Source organism: Anopheles coustani, chromosome 3 (genome assembly GCF_943734705.1).
Source record: "Anopheles coustani chromosome 3, idAnoCousDA_361_x.2, whole genome shotgun sequence".
Lineage (NCBI taxonomy): Eukaryota > Metazoa > Arthropoda > Insecta > Diptera > Culicidae > Anopheles > Anopheles coustani.
In genome coordinates, this window is record NC_071288.1 from 9971868 (window position 1) to 9991906 (window position 20039).

The 20039-nt window shown below is 45.0% G+C and overlaps 1 protein-coding gene across 1 annotated transcript in view; it reads right to left on the reverse strand.

Moving 5' to 3' along the window:
• Nucleotides 1-20039, reverse strand: part of LOC131272886 (homeobox protein unc-4-like) — a 70589-nt gene that overhangs the window by 25367 nt on the left and 25183 nt on the right. The gene's annotated exons all lie outside the window — the stretch shown is intronic.

The following is a 20039-nucleotide window of genomic DNA, read 5'->3' on the forward strand; positions in this document are numbered from 1 at the left end:
GATTGTACTTCGATCGCTGGGAAAGTGGAAATGTCTGCAAGGCTACCAAATGAAACAACTAATCAAACACTACTCCAAACGGGGTTCGTCGTCCGGTTGGGAAAATCGGAAAGACATCGGCACTCTGCGGAGGGAGGCGATGAAAAGCTGGAAGCAAGTGGAGAAGAAAAAACGGACCCATTTCTAAACTATAGCATGGGATAGACGCGGAAATCGAACTGCCGATCGTCGTGGCCCGACTGAAGGCGTGATCGTAGCGGAGCGCCAAGCAAATAATTGCTGAATCGATGTGACGAATCGCTAAAGTTGGCCACCATTGGCCACGGGTGATTGCTGCACACGACCACCGAAGGCAACCATGTTTGCTTGCAGTTGGATGTTTTTATTTTCCATTTCATTTCTTTAACCCTTAGCAGCTCCGCAACGTGGAAGGATCGTTAGTGTGTGAGTCGGCAGGAAAAGTGTGTCCAACCCAACGCCAATTAACACCATGGAGAGTCGTAAAGCCATTTTTTAATCACTTGTCAGCCACCCTGAGGGTCGAATCGATTCACTAAACGGGACTTTTCATATGTTTTATCTCAAACACATAAATTACAGTTTTCTGTTACTCGGTATTGATTTGAAACATTTGAAACACAATCTTTATCAGCATGACCCCTTGGCGAGGGGAAATGATCTCATTTGAGTGAGTGACGAGGAATGTGTCCTTCTGGAATCAATTGACGAGCAGAGGTACATATTTATCCCGACCAATACCACGCTATCAGTGTCACAATTAAATCCTGAACCCGCAATGCCCAACCCCGGGCCACGGCAGACAGTCGGGCTGGGGCTTCAACATCTTCGCTATCTAGCACTCATTATTTTTCGCCTCGGAGGGCATACGGTCCTCCGAAGACCGCCTTATCGGACGATCCTGAAGGTCCAATGCCAACGGCGCGATTGCTTAATCATCCTGTCACTCATGGCACGGCCTCACACACCGATTTCCTTGTGTCACTCTTAACCAAACGCGCGATTGATAATGATAATCGAGAGAAGAAAAAAACAACGGGGTAAGATGATTAAACGCGCGAACAAAACCGTATCCCAAACACGAAACCGAAACAAGGACCATAGAGGGGCAGGAGGTATAAAAAAAACAATGCAAAGGGCAAGCAAACAAGCAATAAATTATACTCCGACAGGCCGTTTGTGGAATCGGCTTCAAATATCCTTCAAAACGAACCGATCGGACAAACAAACCCTATAAGTAACGGGTTGGGAGATGGAAGTTAATGGAAGTAAAAAAAAAACAATAGGAAAGAAAGGCAAGCCGCTGTCACACCAAACACGAGATAGGCAGTGCATCGAAATCAAGTGAAACATTCGTAGAACCCCCGAGGAAGAAGGAAAACAACATGAGGCTAGGCGTACATTTGGAGAGGAACAAAAAACAAATGCTTCACGAAAAATTAATGCGTAATGAGTCGATTCACTGAGCCATGCTGAGATCGGCATACACAAACACACACAATCAGGCACGAAACACACACATTAGCACGTTAACCCACACGAACGCAGGTTACACTTATCGTGTAATTGGAAGCGACTAGTTAGTAAATTATCACTTATTTATTAATTACTATTATCGTCACGCCACATGTTGCGTTCGGCGATGGGCGCTGAGGCTGTCAGTATGTGTGTGTGTGTCGGTGTGCAGTGGTCCGCGGCTCATCCAGCCGGTCGTCATTATCGTGCCCATGGGCCGTCGTGCGTACACGTCGTGATCATCGTTGGCATCCGACGTGAAGGTCGCATTAATCGCCTTCCATGAGGTAGTCGAAAATTGTCGCTTTGAAAATGATGGAAAACGTGTGACAATCGAAATGGGGAAACTCGAACCGAAGCACGATGCTATCGGAACACTTTCCTTCGTCTTGTCACACGTGGGGTACGATAAAACAAATTTCGGGACAACCGTGTTTGATTTGACACGAGTGATCCCCCCTTTTAGGGCTCGGTGCGCCCAACTTTTCCATTACGAACGCAAACAAACACGCGAACGTTTCCCAAAAAGTGGGTGAAATTCCTTTACCAGGCTTTAAGGAGCCCTAGTGGAATCATAAATCAATCACATTACAAGTGTTAATCGAAGTACGAACCCGTTAGTTATCAGTTCAACTTCATGTTAATAAAGAGAATGCGGGGTTTTACTTTGCTTGGGTTGGGCCTCCGGGACATTTGATATCATAATCCTGCTATCGCAAACAATTTTGGCAATTTATGATAATTTGTCATGGCTATTCAAAACCATTAGTTATTCATTTCATTTACCTTATATCAATTAAACTTCGTTGGAATAGACAAAAGTTACCGTTGGATTTACCAATTATAGATTTGACTCGGGACATAAAAGTTTGATTATTTTTCAACAAAGGCAAAATAAAAGTTAAAGCAGTTCTATTTTGCTCTTTTTATTTGATGAAGTTTACTTTAAAATATAGATTGTAATTGTTTGTTTCTTTTACTCCCATCCTCAGGCGGGTCCCAAAACCAAACCACACCTTTTCGCCCAAAACTACCCACGAACGATGCCTCTATGGCCCCAACCTAACAATTAAGACGTCTAAAAATATGTCAAGTTCGACCAGATTCACCTTCCAACCGCAGCGCAGGTTTGCCTCGAAACCCGAAAGCTCTAATAGTTTCGCCCTGCATCTAACGATTGCCGATTCCGTCGACTTTTATGTTCACCGACTTCAGTTCACGGACCCGGGCAACAGCCCAAATTATGATTAAGGCCAAACCCCGAACTGGCCGGTGCTGAGCATAGGAGCAGTAGAAGAATGAACCCGACAAGAAAAGAAAAAAACGAAACAACGAGAACCAAAATGGCAGACGGTTGACGACGTAAAGATTGATGATTTAATTAACCCCGCAGCAAATTACTTTATTTCAATCTACATCTTAATCGCCTCTCGCACTGGGCGCTGAAGGAGGAAGCGAAACTATGGACAAACCCGGCGGGGCGAGGAAAAACATAAACAGAAAACAAGGAAAAGGATCCGTCCACGGTCGGCGGATGTGTGGTGGAAATCGATTCGCCACCGTCTACCGGCGAAAGCTGGGCCAACACTTGTTTTCCCAAAAAAGGGATCCACCGGAATGGATGCCCTCTGCCGGGGCTTTAATAACACATAATGACACGGACACGGACGGTGTGGTGTTATTATGAGCGGTGGGAACCTGCGGCGGGACCAGGAACCGTTCCAGGGAAACACCGGACCATCGTATGTCGGAGAGAAAAATTAAATTCTTTCCACTCCGATGAATTAATATCCCTGGCGCACCCGGAGCTGCCGCACCACAACCTTCTACGCCCGCAAAGGCCCGCTCGTAGCATCGGATGTCCGGAAGCCTCCGGGCACGGCCCTCAGAATGCCGGGAGTTTGTTCTCCAAGCCATCGAGAAATGCTCGCCAAGTTGCGGAATGCTCAACCTTCGTGCGTTTAGAAGTTCGAAGGACGCCGGACCTACTATCGCTACCTGTTTGGACCTGTCAAACCGTCGTCGTCTCCCGGAGAAGGCGTTCCGACCAAATTGGACGTGATCAGAAGCAAACCGCACCCGGACCCAGGGTGGCAATCCTTGTTTGAGCGGGCCCAAGGCCAGTGCATATCGGTGGTCGGTTGATTGATTTATTTACGAATAATAATTTCGTTTCTTTGACCGCTCGTTTCGAATCAGGGAGTTTTACCTTCCCGAACAACTTTTAGTGCCTTAAGTACTGTTCTTCCTTTCATTAATTATCTAGCGTGCAAGAACATCCTCAACGATCGTTGATCGTTGCTTAAAGCTGACAGCTAAAACCGGAATTTTGCTACCTAGTGACGACTACCGACACCGGGTCCCCTGAAGGATTTTAGTTCTCGTCAAGAAAATGAGCGAAAAAGTGGGTTTTAAACGATTTTGAGGGGTCCTGATTTTTTTCCAAACAAAAACAATGCACCATTAACCTCAAAACCATGCGTGATGAGGAACATTTTCGGAGGAACAATTCAATTTCCCGATGCCCCAAACTGAACAAACCTCCTGAATCCTGAGCCTGCACGCAAAAAACTGGCCAAGTAGTAAGCGCACGTCGGTGTGTCGGCGACTCTGCTGGCGTTTGGCCGAACCCCACAGTTACTTGTTGGGTAAACATGTAGATCGTGTCCTTGTTCTTCCTCCGACTCACCAGGCTCATCATATTTCCTGTTATTTGACCGTCAAAAACCCAAGCTTTCGCAAATTTCGGTCGCCCGGCCAGCTGCAACAGTCCCGTAAAAGCGGAGCATGGGGACGAGAGAGTGCGGCGGAGGGTATCAATTTTCCCAATTCCTGAAGACAAAATTGACCATCCGGAGGCGGAACGATAAAGCTGAATAAAAACACGGGAAAAAACAATGAACCACGGCAGACGATCGAATCGAGATCGCGTCAGGCAAGTTTGGTTCATCCTTCAAAAACACACATACACACACACCAGGCCCCCAGGTATACACCCCCGGGGTGTGCAGCAAAAGGCAGGGTTCGAATCGGGGCTATAAATTTAAACTGCCTCAAATTAAATTCAATTTTTATAATGACTTCATTTATTCCGAAGGATGCTTTATTTTTCCTTCGCCACTCCGTCGATCCTCGCAGCCGGTGGGTGGTACAGGGAGGAGGAGAGGGGGGAGGAGTTTGATTGAAGGATGCACGAAGGGAGCGAAATTGATCGGCATGATGATGAAGATGATGCGATGAAATGATCCCCCCGTCCTCGGTCTCCCCAAAACGGTCCCTTCAAACGAGCTCCAGAAAAGAAACCCAAAGCGATAGGACGTGATGTCGATTGATCGCCTGGAGGCTGTTGGCATAAGCAATGAACCAAGGGAAGGGCAAGCGTTTTGCAGCGAGAGATGGAAAGTTCGCTCGTGTTGATAGCAACCGCAGAGGAGAGAGATGGAGCGATAGAAAACAAAGCGGATGGATTCGCTACCAGGAACAACTCGAACGGCAAGGACGAATCGGAGACTCCAGACTCCAAGGAGTGATTTTTGGAGCTTCGATCGATCGGAACGCATCTCGATTGAATGTTTTCCTCTTTTTTCCCCCTTTTCATCACATCTGCTAGCTTTTGGGTCATCAACGCTTTCGGGTTGAAGTTGTTTTGGCAAGGAGGTGTACGCTTTCAAAATAATAAAATTAATTCATCGTCCGAAGGAGCTCATCTTTGCATGTTCTTTTCTACAAATTATAATAAGACCCCGGGAACAAGACCAAAAGGAGTACAGTGTTCCAGAGCAGCGTTAAAGTTTGTTGTTATTAATGTTATTATGGTCCCCGCTTCCTTCCTTTCTCGTCCTTGCTGCATGGATAGTTAATTGTTATAATTGAACATAAAACTCAACCAGAGCGTCGCAAAAAATATTTACAGTGATGCATACAATAATTTCGTCAGCAAGGCTGAGTTAAGGAATAGCTTTTGGAAAGCTTCCTATTTTTTTATAACAAATTAAAACAAACAAAAATAGAGGAGGCTACTGGAAGATAATTATTCAAAACGTCGCATAATGATGTTTGTTACCATTTTTAAATTTGTTGACAGTTCATTATAAACTTGACCAGAACTGTAGCGCACCGTAAACGTCAAACCAATTTCTGTTCCCCTCTACCGTCCAGCTCCCGCGCCCCCTTCTCCACAACCAGCGCCATAATTGGGTGGTGCGTTTCGCGGCTCGCGCTTTCGGTTGATTGAAATAACGCTCCAACAATGGCCTCCCTTGGGCACGGGAAGAAAGAAAAACACGACAACTTTGGATGCGTTTTTTATCGATCCAAATTGGACGCAAACGGAAAACTAATAAATGTTAATGATTGCGGTGTTTTGCTACCCAACGCCGCCGATGAGCGTCCATGTTGTTCCGGGCTGGAGCTGGGAGCCTCCTGCACTCGATCGTCATCCCCAGAAGGCTGATTACCGATCGTTTTCGATGATGAAGCATCGTGTTCGGTCGATGGCGAGCAATTTGGGCCGCAATTGTGCCCGAACATCGTGGTGAAACATTGTTATCCACGTTTCGACCTACGTTCTTAGTTAAACGAAACATCGATTGAAGTATGATTACTTGGAGGAGCAAAATTAAGCAACTCCTTTCTTGCTCTTTCTTATCTGCGGCGATCGATGATCGAGCTAAGGCAACAAGCGGAAAAACCATAAAGAATACAAGCCACTACTAAAACGCTCAACTAAACCCGTGTAGAACCATTCCCTGACCAATCGTGTTTTTCCCTTCGCAAAAGAGTTTGATGGACGCGCAGACCGGTGTGGATCTCGATTCCATTCCGACAGCAAAAACCCACAAGGGCTCGAATCAATTTCAACCCCAGCCCCGGCTCCTGACGATAAGTGAAGTAATTGAAACAGATGAGTGGTTTACTTAACGCGGGCCCTTCGCCAAGGTCCACCGATCGCTTTGACGTGCACGATGATAACCGGTCCGGGCGACTTTCGTTAACTGTTTTCGAATGGCCGGACCATCACCATCAAGCAAACAAAGCGGCCCAAAAGCGATCGATGGTGCATGAAGGTGAAATGCGAAGGTGATATAGGAAGGGGTTGAGGGAGGGGGGGGGGGGGGGGGCGCAAACCCCTACATTAACTCCGCCAACCTCAAGCTCCTCTTGCCAAGGGTTTGGTGATGATGGCGCGAGATGATGTTGATCATGTAGCCGATGATGGCGAGCACATTTACCATAATAGCGAAATGACTCAATTGGGCCACAGACAAAAACGCAACAACAGCGGACTGCAATTGAATCGAAAGGATGTAGCAACGGTTTTCTTATTATAAAATGTTGCCTACGACCCCGAAGCGTACACTTTTCTTTTCCCGTCTTTTTTCCGTAAACACCGCGGAAAAGCAACAACCACGGGAGACGAGTGGGGTGGGGGTAAGTATAGGTTTTTGTCTGATGTGAAACAATAAGCGTAAATAAATACACACAGTCGGACGGGGAGCCCCGCAAGGGCGCAACACGCAGAAGCGCGTTGTTGGCGTTTTGCTGCCCGGCGGCATTTTATTAGTTTTATCTTTTATTTAAGGTTTTACTTTTCCGCTGGAAAAACCTTGGCAACCGCGCCCGAACGCTGCCGATGATCAACACTTCATTTTCCACCGCAGATCGCGAAATGCGAAACGCGAAACGTGAAAATTGCTGTCATTTCGGTTGCGTTTTTGCGTGACGCGTCCGAAAGGGTTTCATTAGCGTCCCGGGCTGCGTTTCGGTTGGCACGGAATGTCACCACAATTTAGCTCGGGTCAACGCCATTATTATCATCACCATCATCATCCTCATCATCATCTTTATCATCATCATGATCGCGACGGTGGGGTTCGCTTGGAGTCTCGGCAAGTGGAGGCTGTTTCGTCGTAATCGCACCCGGAATCGACCCGCTCTGTCCGAAATGCACATTGCAATTTCGCCTTGTTTTCAGCTCGCGCGCTCGATGGTCGCCTTTCTCTTTGATTAAACGTGCACCGACCGACCTTTCACAGCTTTTCGGGTGTGCAGTAGACCTTTAAGGTTTTTTACCTTTTTTTTCCATTTATACGATCGACAATCGAGTTAATTGAATCTATTCAAGCTGCCGTAAATAAATTGAGCCGAAATTATTTGTGCTCATAAACCAAAAACGAACTAAAAATACGTACGTGAAACAGAAAAGAATTATCTCAAATTGTATGCGGGTTGTGTAACGTGCCTTTAATGGCGTCATTTGGCGCAAGTATATCGAGTAATCGAGTTAACTTTCACTGTCCAAGAAATCAACGTGCGTTCCCGATGGCATTCGAAAGGTATTCATTTTCTACACACCCTTTTGAGTTTTATTATCATTTGCAAATTACCCCGTATAACTTGAATGAAATGTGTACATTAAGATTTTTATGATTACTTTATCTTTCAAAATCCAATATCAGTTATTGATCAAGCACTTACAGTTTACAAATAGGATAGTGGTTAAGTTTTCTTTTCTTTTCGGAAACTTTTTAATCAGTAAGCCATTTACGGAAGATCGTAGCGACACTATCCATCGTTAAGTGTTATTATTTCTTAAAAATATTTAAACTAACTTCAATTTAACAATACGTATATGTTATGCTGATAACTTCACGAATCAATTTGATTACACACAATCTCCATCAAAATACAGCTTCATAATTGAATTAGATTCAGTTTGCTCCAACATAAAAAGGAAGCAAATCTCAACAAACGCAATAGCGCTCCACTATCGAACATGCGAATCGGGAGCATTATGAAATATTACACCGCGTGTCCAATTTTTCGCAATTTGTTGCCAATTGAAAAGGGCAGATTAGAATCTACTCTTCTGTTGAAGGATCTCGCTGGACGTTATCATCATTTTTCCTGTGTCCCGATTTGGAATTCCTCCTCTTTTTTGCTTCGTAACGTGCTTGACACTTGGCATACGAAAGGCGTTTTACCGCTCGTGCGCGCCTTTCTACACTTTCTCCCCGCTCGTAGAAACACATGCGCACATTTCACGACTCTATTACTGCTCGGATAATTTATAGCCACAGCTTGTTTTACTTCGGGTCGCTGCCACCGTCTCAACCCGTCCGCGAATTCCTATCTCTTGAAGCCAATGAACACTTTTCAGTTGTGCACGAACAAAAGGGAAAAAAACGAGAACATACAGAAAACAATACAGATGCCAAACAAGCAGTAGAATATGTATTAATAAATCAAATTCGCAATAACACTGTGTTCTGATTATGTCGGTTGTGTTGTTTTTTTATTTATAAGCATTGCATCCGGTTTTTTTTAAATCCTCGTACCAAGTAAATTTCTTTTGCTTATTTTTGTCAAGATTATCATGGCTGCCACAGTTCACTTCGCCAGACGTAATTTTTCCTTTTTGCTTCGAAAGCAAATCCAACTGTAATTACTTCTGATGCTGCTGCCTGGCAACTTCTACAATTCGCCAAAATAAATCATTCAATGTACGCCCGTTACGCCAAGACACTTGCACCTCTTGCTGGCCGGGAGAATTTTTTCTCCCCATCCCTCCCCCGGCTACACCACGCTCGTGCGCCGTTTACCACACGCAACGTAAATTGAAAAATTATCAATTATTTGTTGTTTGCGCTTCGCTGCTCCAAGATGCCACGGCCGCGGGCCCAATCAATGTTGAACCGGGTTTCCTTGTTCCCCGTTTCTCCTCCCTGCCACCTTGCCTGCACATGATTTCCGGGTGGCCAGACTCCTGGCACCAGTTGTCGCACCGCAAGATTGGGCCACGCAACGGAAATCGTTGCGACACCGTTTCCCGACGCACCTCGACGCCCGGTGACCTCTCGTTGCCCTTTCGGGGATTGGGATGCGCGCGAGGCCATATCAGTCGAACGGGCTCGGGGTGGATTCGAAAGTGAAAACGAACAAATGACAACATCACTTCACGGCGGTGACCACCGGGTAAGTACCGTCGCAGGAAGGGTCAGTCTAGCCTTGGGATGGATTTTTTGTAGAGAGAACTCGACCTTATCAGAGAGCTGGACCGTAATTTGGTGTCGGCGGAAGTGGACCCAGCCTTATCGCGCCGGGCAATTCGGGGGAAACGATGTCGTAGCCATTAACCCACAACTGCGCGATGAACCGGACATTCTGGAGGTGCGGATTGCGATGGCCATCGCGCAATCGCCAGCCCGAGATAGCATCGGAACCCAAAATTGGTACGAAAAATAAGATTGTCTACTTCGCTGCCAAAGAACCGGCTTTCGACTGCCAAACCAACAGGACATGGGAAATATTGTCGCAGCAGCATTCGCTCTGGATGGCGGATAATTTTTCACGGTCGTGTTCAACTGTGATAACATCAAAAGTATCTTCCAAATGAAAATCTCCCACCCGACGTCCAAATCCCACCGGCGCGGCCAACAACAGCGGCGTAAAGCCGCAGCCAACGTCCGGCTTAGGAGGCGAGCGGGGGTAATAATGTTTCCGAAGGGTAAAAACCCCAACACGCCCATTTGTCACACGCAATCTTGCATGCAGAATTTTCCTTCGCCCAAAAATTAACACAGATTTATTGAGGTGCATCGTTTCACTATCGTCCCAAGCGCATCTCAGATGGTAGGTACTTTTTATTTGCCCTCCTCTGAAGAAGGTGTCCTTTTTCCAAACCCGATGCGCACGCGGCCAACAATCGTAGGATCAAAACAGCGTTGTGTTACTGCCAAATCCGCGGATGGTGGTGTAAATCCTTACAATTTGTCACGCCTGTTTGAAAGCGGGGAACAAACGATTGAGGTTAGAAGCGCTACAAAGAGGGTTTGGTAATCTGTTGTACTTCATTTAATTTGTATGTTTATTGCCAGCCACTGTTGCAGATCCAGCAATATTTAAAATATTTCATGTTTTGTTAAGTAGGTTTTTAATTTAAGTTTCTTTATCAAACAAAAATGTTTGCATTGTTTAACCGACATATTCTGACATCATTAATTGGTTAAATAGTTGGAAAGTCAAATATTTCCCGCACAAACCAGTTGCATAATTTCTATTTAAATAAAATGTGTTAATATTGTATTATTATTTAATTGAAGTAGCAAACGAATTGTTAAATAATATATACACAATAAGTATTTCCGTTCAAAGGAACTACGTACAATATAAAATTAATTCATAAGAAGATTAAAGTTCTTTGAACATCACAAAATATTGATTCAACATGCTTTACAGATGAAAACAGGTTTGGATTGCTGTAATCGAGCTCTGATAACCTCTTATTTGTTTTCCTAACGTAACCCAATTTGTTTATTTTCCTAACCGTAAAAAAATAGTAACACCAGCTAGGATTGTCACATCAACCGACGACCGGTGTGTCGCCGTTTCCAAACGTGCCTTTTAGAGTTGTAAATTGGCCCGGCGGCACCAGAAAGTGTGTGCGCGGGCCGTATCAAATTGATATAAATATTTGCACTAAGAAAGTGGAAAATTAAGTCCTCGGCCACGTGCCACTAGCGGATGAGTCGGAGGCCGTGAAGAAGTCACGTGTCACACTCCCACCCGGTCCGCGTCCGGATGCTCTTTGCGCCGTGCGTACTTCACCAGCATTAGCAAGCATTAGCGAGGGAAAACCCGTCGAGCCCTCGAGCCCATCGCCGCCGTCGATCGGAAGCGTATGCTGCGGATTACCTCCATTGCCCGAATGTGCGAGTTGGGCACGTGACCGCGGCTGGGAAAAGTGCTACGGTGGGCGCTCTTTTCGTGCCGGCAAAATACGTGTTCCACAAAACCCCTTCTCACCCACGAACTAGTCAATTTCCGATAAGCGATTACGGAACTGAAACAGGGAGTTGGTGAGGATAGATGGAATAGAGGCGGTCGTCGGAGGGTTTGGTGTTTTTATTTACCTTTTTTGTGTACGTTGAAGTCGAACCAATTTTCGATTTGTCTTAGTCCTCGCCCTCCCCTTCCATGCCTTTTCGCTACGTTTTGATAATTTAACGGGATAAAGGCATTAAAAATAAATAAATTTACTTGCCCAATCTTTCCCGGCAAAGGGAACAGGGGAGTAAATCCAGCCCCGGTGTGACATACCCGGGAGGTTTCCGATGTTGATGCTCTCGTTCCGGTTCTTTTTATGTGGTATAGTTTGCTACCGTTGATCCGTGTTTTTTATCCTTTTCTATTTACCACAAGCCGAGAACGTGCGTCATGAGAATGATTCGATTGTGGTTGATGTTCGGGTGGGAAAACCTTCTACAATTGGGAAATAGGATAATTACATCCATCCTGTCAAACCACGAATCATTTCCTTTCCCTTCTCGGAAGCTTCGACGTGTTTGACTTCCCGAGGTCCACATCGGAGGGGTTGCACATGTAGATTTGAACAAGGATAATGTATATGTGTGTATTGGTAAATTTTTTGACACACGGAAACACTGTAACACGTAACGATAGTAACGCGAGCGAAACGTGAGAGAAAGTGTGGCGGGGATTTATTTTATCTTGCGATTCACTAGTGCGATAATCATTTTAATTCTACGAGAAAGGAAAATGTGTCATCCTCGGGCTCCGTAAATCAACTCCACAACTAGCGAAAGTCCAATACTATCTCCATTTGGCCAACGATCGCGTCGATATGGTTTACAAGCAGATTTTTAAGGATTAACACCACTCTTAGCCCATTTGAAATACTTTTAAATCGTGAGAATTTCAAATGTGTTGTATTTTTGTATAGTAATTTGAATAGCAACAAAATAATCCCACGTGGTAATTGGAAAGAGCAGCATTATCGTTCAAGATATTTATCGAATAATTTACAAATTTGCTTAAACGGAAACTAAATAATTTGATTGATTGAATGCGATCAAGATTACGTTTGTTTTCCTATAATTATAAATACCATACCACTAGCACCGTTTTGTTCTATGCATCTTTTCCAGACACACAATCTTGTTGCGCAGCTCATGATTCTTAATTTATTCCATGCACACACCGCATGCTTACCGACAGCTTCTCACAATGAAGTTCTTTGTAATTAATATAATCATGTTTGCGTGCGTTTCTTCATTTAATTACACGCTGAAGGAAGTTGATTTCCACCGCGCGCTGTCATATCTGCACTTGTGACAGCTCGAAGGCGAAGCTGTAACACTTGTCTTTTTGCAGTTGACTGAAGACAAAGCGCTCGTTTGAGTTAGAAAGTTGGAAATGGAAACCCTCCTTTCCCGGCACTCTGACGACCACTTTTGCAGGAACTCCATCCGAACTCGCAGGCGCGTCTTTGTTTTAATGTGTGATTATTTTAAACTGAAATTAGAATAATCACCTTTACATTCTGTCGGCCGACGGCAAAGGGCGAGTTACACTCATGCATTCGACCGTATGTGAATACACACATGCACACACACACGCCTCGTGTGTAACGCTTGTGAATGCTCCCCATTTAAGCCCGCCCGTTCCGCCCGAGTCCCGGGAGAACTTACAAACCAATTACTGTAAAATGGCTCATTAAGAGACAGTCGGAATGGTGTGGATGGCGCAGCTTTAGCTTCGATGCCTCCATTACGTCCCACCTTTCATACCCTTTTCCGCGGGACGCTCGGAAAACCATTTCCTCGGGGATTTTATGTCTGAACCTTCGGGGATCCTTTTCCAGTTGTTTCCAACCGGCGGACCAACCTCGCCAATGCGAACAGATCGGGTCAGATAAAAATCAAATGAATTAAATTAAACTTCATCCGAGCAGTCTCCAAAATGGGCCACGTGGGTGCGTCCGTGTGGGAGCTTCGAAGAGAGCTTTCGCAGAGAATTATAACCTGTATGAAAACCCACTAGCATCGCACCCCTTCGTAGATTAGCCTTTGTAAGTCCTTTTCGAGGGGGGGTGGGGGGGGGGGGGGGCGAATGTTTCCTTACCAATGGAAAAAAACAAAGAAAGAAGCAGAGAAAACAGATAGAAGAGAAAGGGCTCTTGTTGAACGCGTTTGGAAGAGAGCAAAGTAAAACAGCATAAAACAAACATGGAAACCGGAAGTGGATATTAAAAGCCCAAACAAAAGAACCTAATTATTTTACCTATTTAAACCCGCCAACCAATCGGGCACCACTCGGCACCGGGACGGCCCGAAAGAAGGCCCACTCACTGTTTGTTTGTTCGTGCCCTCCCATCAGGAGAAAGGAAAAGGAAAACTGCTCACAGCCCCAAATGGCGCCAAACGACGACCAGGCCGCCATTTCGACGACACGGCTATGAATCGTGACCTGACAAACGACGAAATGCAGCGGATGCAGCGCGCAGGAAGTCGGCAGGTCGGTTGGTTGGTTGGTTGGCTGGTTGGTGCCCATTGAAAATCTAATTAAATGAATACGACCCCCCTCCCTTTTCCAGCACCCCAAGCCAGTGTTGATGGGGGGGGCTTCCTTCACGTTTGTAAACGGTTTAAACTGTGCGAAACCGCACGAAAGAAAACGTTGCACGGGGGGCCTGCCGTTCCCGGGCGCGTTATCTTGCCGATCTACCTTCGACTCTCCACACCTTCCAATTAACGTTTAAAGTTATTAAAAGAAAATTACCGAAGATGGCAGTTTGGCGGCCCAGCGAGTGGCCGGGCGATAAGCTAATTAATTGCGAAATATTCATAGTTTTCTCGTTTCGCTCCTCCTGCGCTCGCGTTCGCCTCTAACGGCTTGCGGTGATAGTGTGAAGTGCGATACACGAAGGCACACCAAAGGACACACGAGCACTCTTAAGCCATCCCATCGCCAATGTATGCAACAATGATGAACTACAATGCCGATGGCGATGTACGGTAATGATTATTTTATTTAATTTTATCTTTCGTGCTTCGTTTTTCTCACCCCCCTTGTAGGAAGTAGAAACTTTTGAAAGTAATAATAACAGGACGCAGGAAAGTCGGAGGTGTGAGTTTTTGTTGTACCGACAAAGCAATAAAACTACTCCAAGAATTCTTTTCGTTTGCATTTTTTACTTGTTCGCTTGAAGAAGTCAGTAAAAAAACTAATGTTTGAACATCGACGAAAGGAGCTTATCGTTGGATCTACGTCTTGTTTCGATTTTATTTTTTGTTTTTTTGTAGCGACGCAAAACTGCTGTTGGCAAGTGAAATTTAAAACACATTAACGTACACAGAACATCTCGTTCGGCAACGTACGCACACACACACGCACAAACGCACGCGGTGGCCAACACGCATAACGAGCGGAGCGAAACATAATGAACAGCGAACAAAACAAAAACCTATTTTATCATCGACATGTCGAAACATGGCAATAATTAAAGAGTAAAAAAGAGAAGTAAACAGAAAATTATGGTCCACAAAACCCGCACCTCATCGCGAGCGGAAAAAGTTAGTCGTGCAAAAACATTGGGTTTTAAATTGAAAGCAAAAATATGGTTTATCGAAACCGGGGTGGAAAAGAGGGAGAAATGTTTAAAGATCCATACTGGACAACGGGATGACATCCAGGTCGCACGGGTAAAACCAATAGACACTCGCACGCGGACAGCGGCAGTAGAGCATGTCATTCGTGCAATTCCATGTAAAGTCCATGAAATGATTTACATAATGGATCGATTTGTTTCTGCACGGGAAAACAAAGCAGGCGCCGTTTTTCGGCTCGCACATTGTTAATTCGATGAATGCATCGATAAGGGCTGCACTGTAACAGAATTACGTTACACAAAGCCATTTTTATAATTTCCCGTCCCTTCCAATCCTCCCGCCTCGTCCTGACGATCGTAACGGGTGCAAATATGCGTCACGGCAAACAACTCGTCGACGGAACTGAGGACATCCGGAATGGGGGGCTATTGGCCGAGCCCCAAACCTGAGCTCATCCCTGGCATTGTTTGTGTATGTTTCTGTGTGCCATACCTCTCCCTACCACCCATATTCAACCCATGTGCGCATTTTAATTTAATTTGCCGAATAAGTTAATTAATTTAATCAATTTGTTATCTGAAACGTTCATAAATAACACAGCTCTATTATCGTCCGAGCTTGCCGCTTGCCAACTGCTGCTCCAGGTTTTTATTATTGTTTTTTTTTCGCATTCGAACGGGAGAAATTTTTCAACATAATGAAACCCTTATGGCTGCCGGTCGCTGAAAAGTCGGCCATGCTCGGGAGGCTGGTGTTGAGTTTATTAATGTTTCGTTGTTTTTCCTTTTTTTTCCTCTTTCTCTCCCTCCCTCTCTCTCAGTCCAGCTTTAGCTCCAATTTTCAGTTTCTGTTTTGCTTATTCACCCGCTGGTTCCCATTTCTTTTCTACAATGCACTGAATGCGCATTATAATCGTGATGAAAAGCACAATAGAAGCAACAGAATAGGTGGAGAGAAAACATGGTATCATTTCCTGGATGAGCGGACAGAGTGGGTTTACATAATTATCATCTCTTTTTTCTTATGTTTTATGCTTCATTTTGTGTTTTTTTTAAAGGAATGGGCGACATAAATGGGTACATCCGATGATCAGTCTTCGTCTTTCCTTTATTTTTTTACTTAATGCAAAAGGCAGGTGGAAAAGTTTCGAACTTGTCGAAGTGTAATGTCAAACAGGTTTAGGATGGATTTAAAACACTCTTCGTATATTTGCTTACCGCTTATTATCATCATAATGGTCTATAAGAAATAACGAAATGCATGGCTCAACCACTCGAGGGTGTAATAAATTATAGTAATGTTTTCTATCGTCCGCCTTTCCGCGGCTCAAATTATTAACAATGAACGAACGAACCTCATTCAAAATGGAACATTGTATGCATCTCAAATGAAACGTAATATAAATGCTAGCTTAATTATTTCGAGCGTTTGCCGTTTTTGTCGGATATAATTCCTTTAATGGCATGCATTTTAAATGCGTTAACCCGGGTTCCATTTCGGGTTCCGTTTCGCGGCACAGAACAATTAAAAACATATCTTTGCAACCGACTCAAGTGACCATTGTTTCTTTTTCCTCCCTCTCCCACGAGGGGCTTCGGTTTCTCCTTGGAATTAGCCATTTTCATTTAGCGCCACCCTTCTTCAACTTTACATAATAAAATCGTTTCTATTCGCACCTCGTAAAGCCCGGCTGGGAAAACGGGTGTTATTATTTATCGGTTTTATTGCATTGTTAGATTGTTTTTTATTACAGTTTTCCGTTGCTTTGCACCCGTTGCCGACGGTTACATTCCCATTTCTTCGTTCGGGATCTTTCACCAACTGGCCGTTGGGCGGGAAACGGAGCCATCAAAATGGAACCCAAAACGGGGCGGCACAAAATGGTGGAGGTTGGACGGTAACGCATGCACCGATCCGGGATTTTCCACCCTCCCGACCACAAATGGCCGAAAACTGAAATGAAATAAATGAACTTTAGACAACCGTCCAGTGCGGAAGAGCGCGGGCCGGGGTGGAAAATGAGCTCCCATGAAACAGCCTCTGAATAAATCACGAACCGAACGGTGGCGCTGGTGCTGGTGGAAAACAAAGCGGACGACGGTCCATGAAATTCCAATTTACCCGCAGGCCAACCAACCGAACCATTTTCCACCATATTTATTCGATAGCCTTATCCCCGACGTGTCTAATGGCCCAAAAGAAAAAACACAACACCCGCACGCACGAGTGGGTGGGAAAAGCGGCACCAGGGGGAAGGGGAAGAGAATTTTATTGCGTTCGACAGCGCACCGAATGCCGCTCCTAAATGCTCCCGTGAGCTAAATCGATCGCTAATCGATTGACCACATGTCGCAACGACACTTAAGGCTCGTCCATTCCCGACCGAATACCACGTACCTGTTTTCCCGAGGGCGGGGGGAAATAAAGGCGGGGTGCAGGTGCGTCCGTGTGCACGAACAGCGAAACCGTTTCGAAAAACTGTACCCCAAACCGAAAATAAACGCGTTCGACAAACTCGAAATTAGAGGAAAATTATACTCGATGAAAGATTGTGGATCTATTAATTTATTTTCCAACCCCAATGCCCCCACCCTCTCCATGCGGTGGCTCCCCGTGTGTTACCTGCGAGCCGGAGCAATGGACGAACGAAGGAAGGCCTAAACTGTTGCCGACGCGGGGTTGCGCTATTTGATGTCGGTAACATAAATAATTGATTGTACCTCATCATTAGCGCATGTGTTAATTGTATTTTCGCTCGAAAACTACACGCAACCCGGCAAGACACACTCACACACACGGGCACGCAATGACCCGGGGGAGGTTTGGGTTTTGCGGGCGGGTTTTCGGGGGTTTTCCCGGTGAATGCGATCGAATTAATCTCTAATGGAATTTCCATAAAAGCGCAATTAAACGCTGAACATAAAATGGTGCTTATGGGGCACCGAATTTTGTTTTTCTTACCCCCTGTACGATTTTCTTCCACTTTTTACTTTTGCTGTCCTGCTTCGCACATTGTGTGGAAAACAATTTGGAGCCCGAAGGCATTTATCGATCGTTAGGATTAGGTTTGGGGTGAATTGCTTCGCTCGCACTCGAAATCGATGCACAGCTCGGCAAATGTTTCCTCACGGTTTTCTTTTTGCGCGAGTCCGCCGAAGGAAAAAGGGGAAATGAAGATGGGGAGTCCATTTCATTCAATCTATACAACACGAGCCAACGCCAAAGTAGCGGAGGATAGCAAAAAAACAAAGCAATATGGCGCATACACAGCGGATCGGGCGGATGCTCGGCGGAAGCAGAATTTGTGGAGCAGACTCCATCTTTCAATTCACTTACAACGACACGAAACGTACAGTGTACGTACAGATTGACGCACACAGGCTCCGATCGAACCGAGTCCTGCGCAGCATCAGAAGATGCGTTCATCCTGGTTTCCGTTTCCTTGTGAACACAGACAGACACAGCGGGGTGGACATGAGATTTGTTGGTGTGTCGGAACAATGTTTCGACCCGTTTTCTACACTATGCCTGCGCTTTTCCAGCATTTGAAGGTGCGCTTTTAAAAAGAGGTTCGAAAAAGCTTATTGAATGATGCATCCCAATTTCATGTGTTATTTCAAGAGAATTTTTTTAGAACATGCAAACATGTTTCTTTATATTATTAACTTTCTTTTATTATTTAGGTTTTTATGTAGCCTGGATGGCTTCAAATCTGTCACTTTGTTTATTATTATAGTTAAATAGTTTTTAAAGTCTTAAGGCGATCTTTGTGCAGCTGCGATAATTGCTCAATTTTGTATGCAATCATTTTGACTTTTGAATGCAAGTGATAAAACGTCTAAAAGTGATCAGTGATCGATCGAAGAACGTCGACGTTCTTGTTTTACGAAAGTATGCATGATTATTGAAAATTTAAAACAAATGGTTGGGTCATTGTTAACTTTACCTAAAAACCAACTGCTTTAGTTACTTGCCAAAAGATGCAAAAGACATTTAAGTATTGGATTTGTTAAAAAATGTAACAGCTTTGTCTTATTCAATCAAAATGCTATCGTTAAGATATTTGCATTATTGAAAAGCATGTTCAACAAAGAAAACAACAAACCTGAAACTTGAAAGCAGGTCAATTAAATATCTACAACTTTAGCGAAAGCTTTGTTAATGATGTCCTTTTGCCACTGTCATTGAAGTATCCATATCCAAGACATAAGTTTCAAAATGCTTCACTTTCAAAAAACACCATTCTGTTTTCCTTCGCTCGATGAAATGCCCTGTTGGAATTGAATTTCCCCTCCCTTTCGAGGGCTTGATGTGTTTTTTTTATCAATTTTTTTCCTTCTCGTTTGCCCCCAAAATACACGCTCAACGCACACCAGCACACGCCATCGACGGCGAGTTCACCGTTTCGATAAAGTGTGATAATTTGCTTCGTTACTGTCCGGGACCGTTCACCTTCCTTTCCTTTTTCCCCCCCATTTTCCGCGACGCGCGCGAACCAGATTTTCTTCTCGTTAGCCTTTTGGCGACCGTAAAGCGCGCGCGGCACCAACACAAACGTGCAAATCGTCCGGTCACGACCACTACCAGCCGCATTTCTGGGGGTTTAGGGGTTGGTGGCCAGTTTTAGGGGTTTATGATTGGGGTCTTTGGGGTTAATATTCCGCTCTCTCGGCGAGTTTTTCCTTCACTCGCGCGCGTATTCTCTCTGCGTATTCGCGGTCGTAACTCATTGCATGCGCACTAACACCATCAGAACCCGCCGGCTCACCACGCATGCCTTCTAATGCCTTTTTCTTCGTTCGCTCTCAGTTTCTCTTTCCTCTTTTTTTTCTTCTTCTACGCCGCAGACTGTCTTCGATGGCGAACGGGATAATCATTTTTCCCTATCGCAGAAACGCACATTGAATGTCCAGTTCGGCTGTTTGACCAAAGTGTGCGTGAACGGTGCGAAAAGGAAGAAGCATGAAGGAAAGAGTGAGAGAGCGCAAGAACGCGCGTGAAAGAGAGCCGCTAAGCGAGCGCGAAGGAGGGGTTGACCGTCTTATGCTGCTCGCTCTTCTTATGCTTCGCGGAGATGCTCTTTTCTGGTTGTGTGTT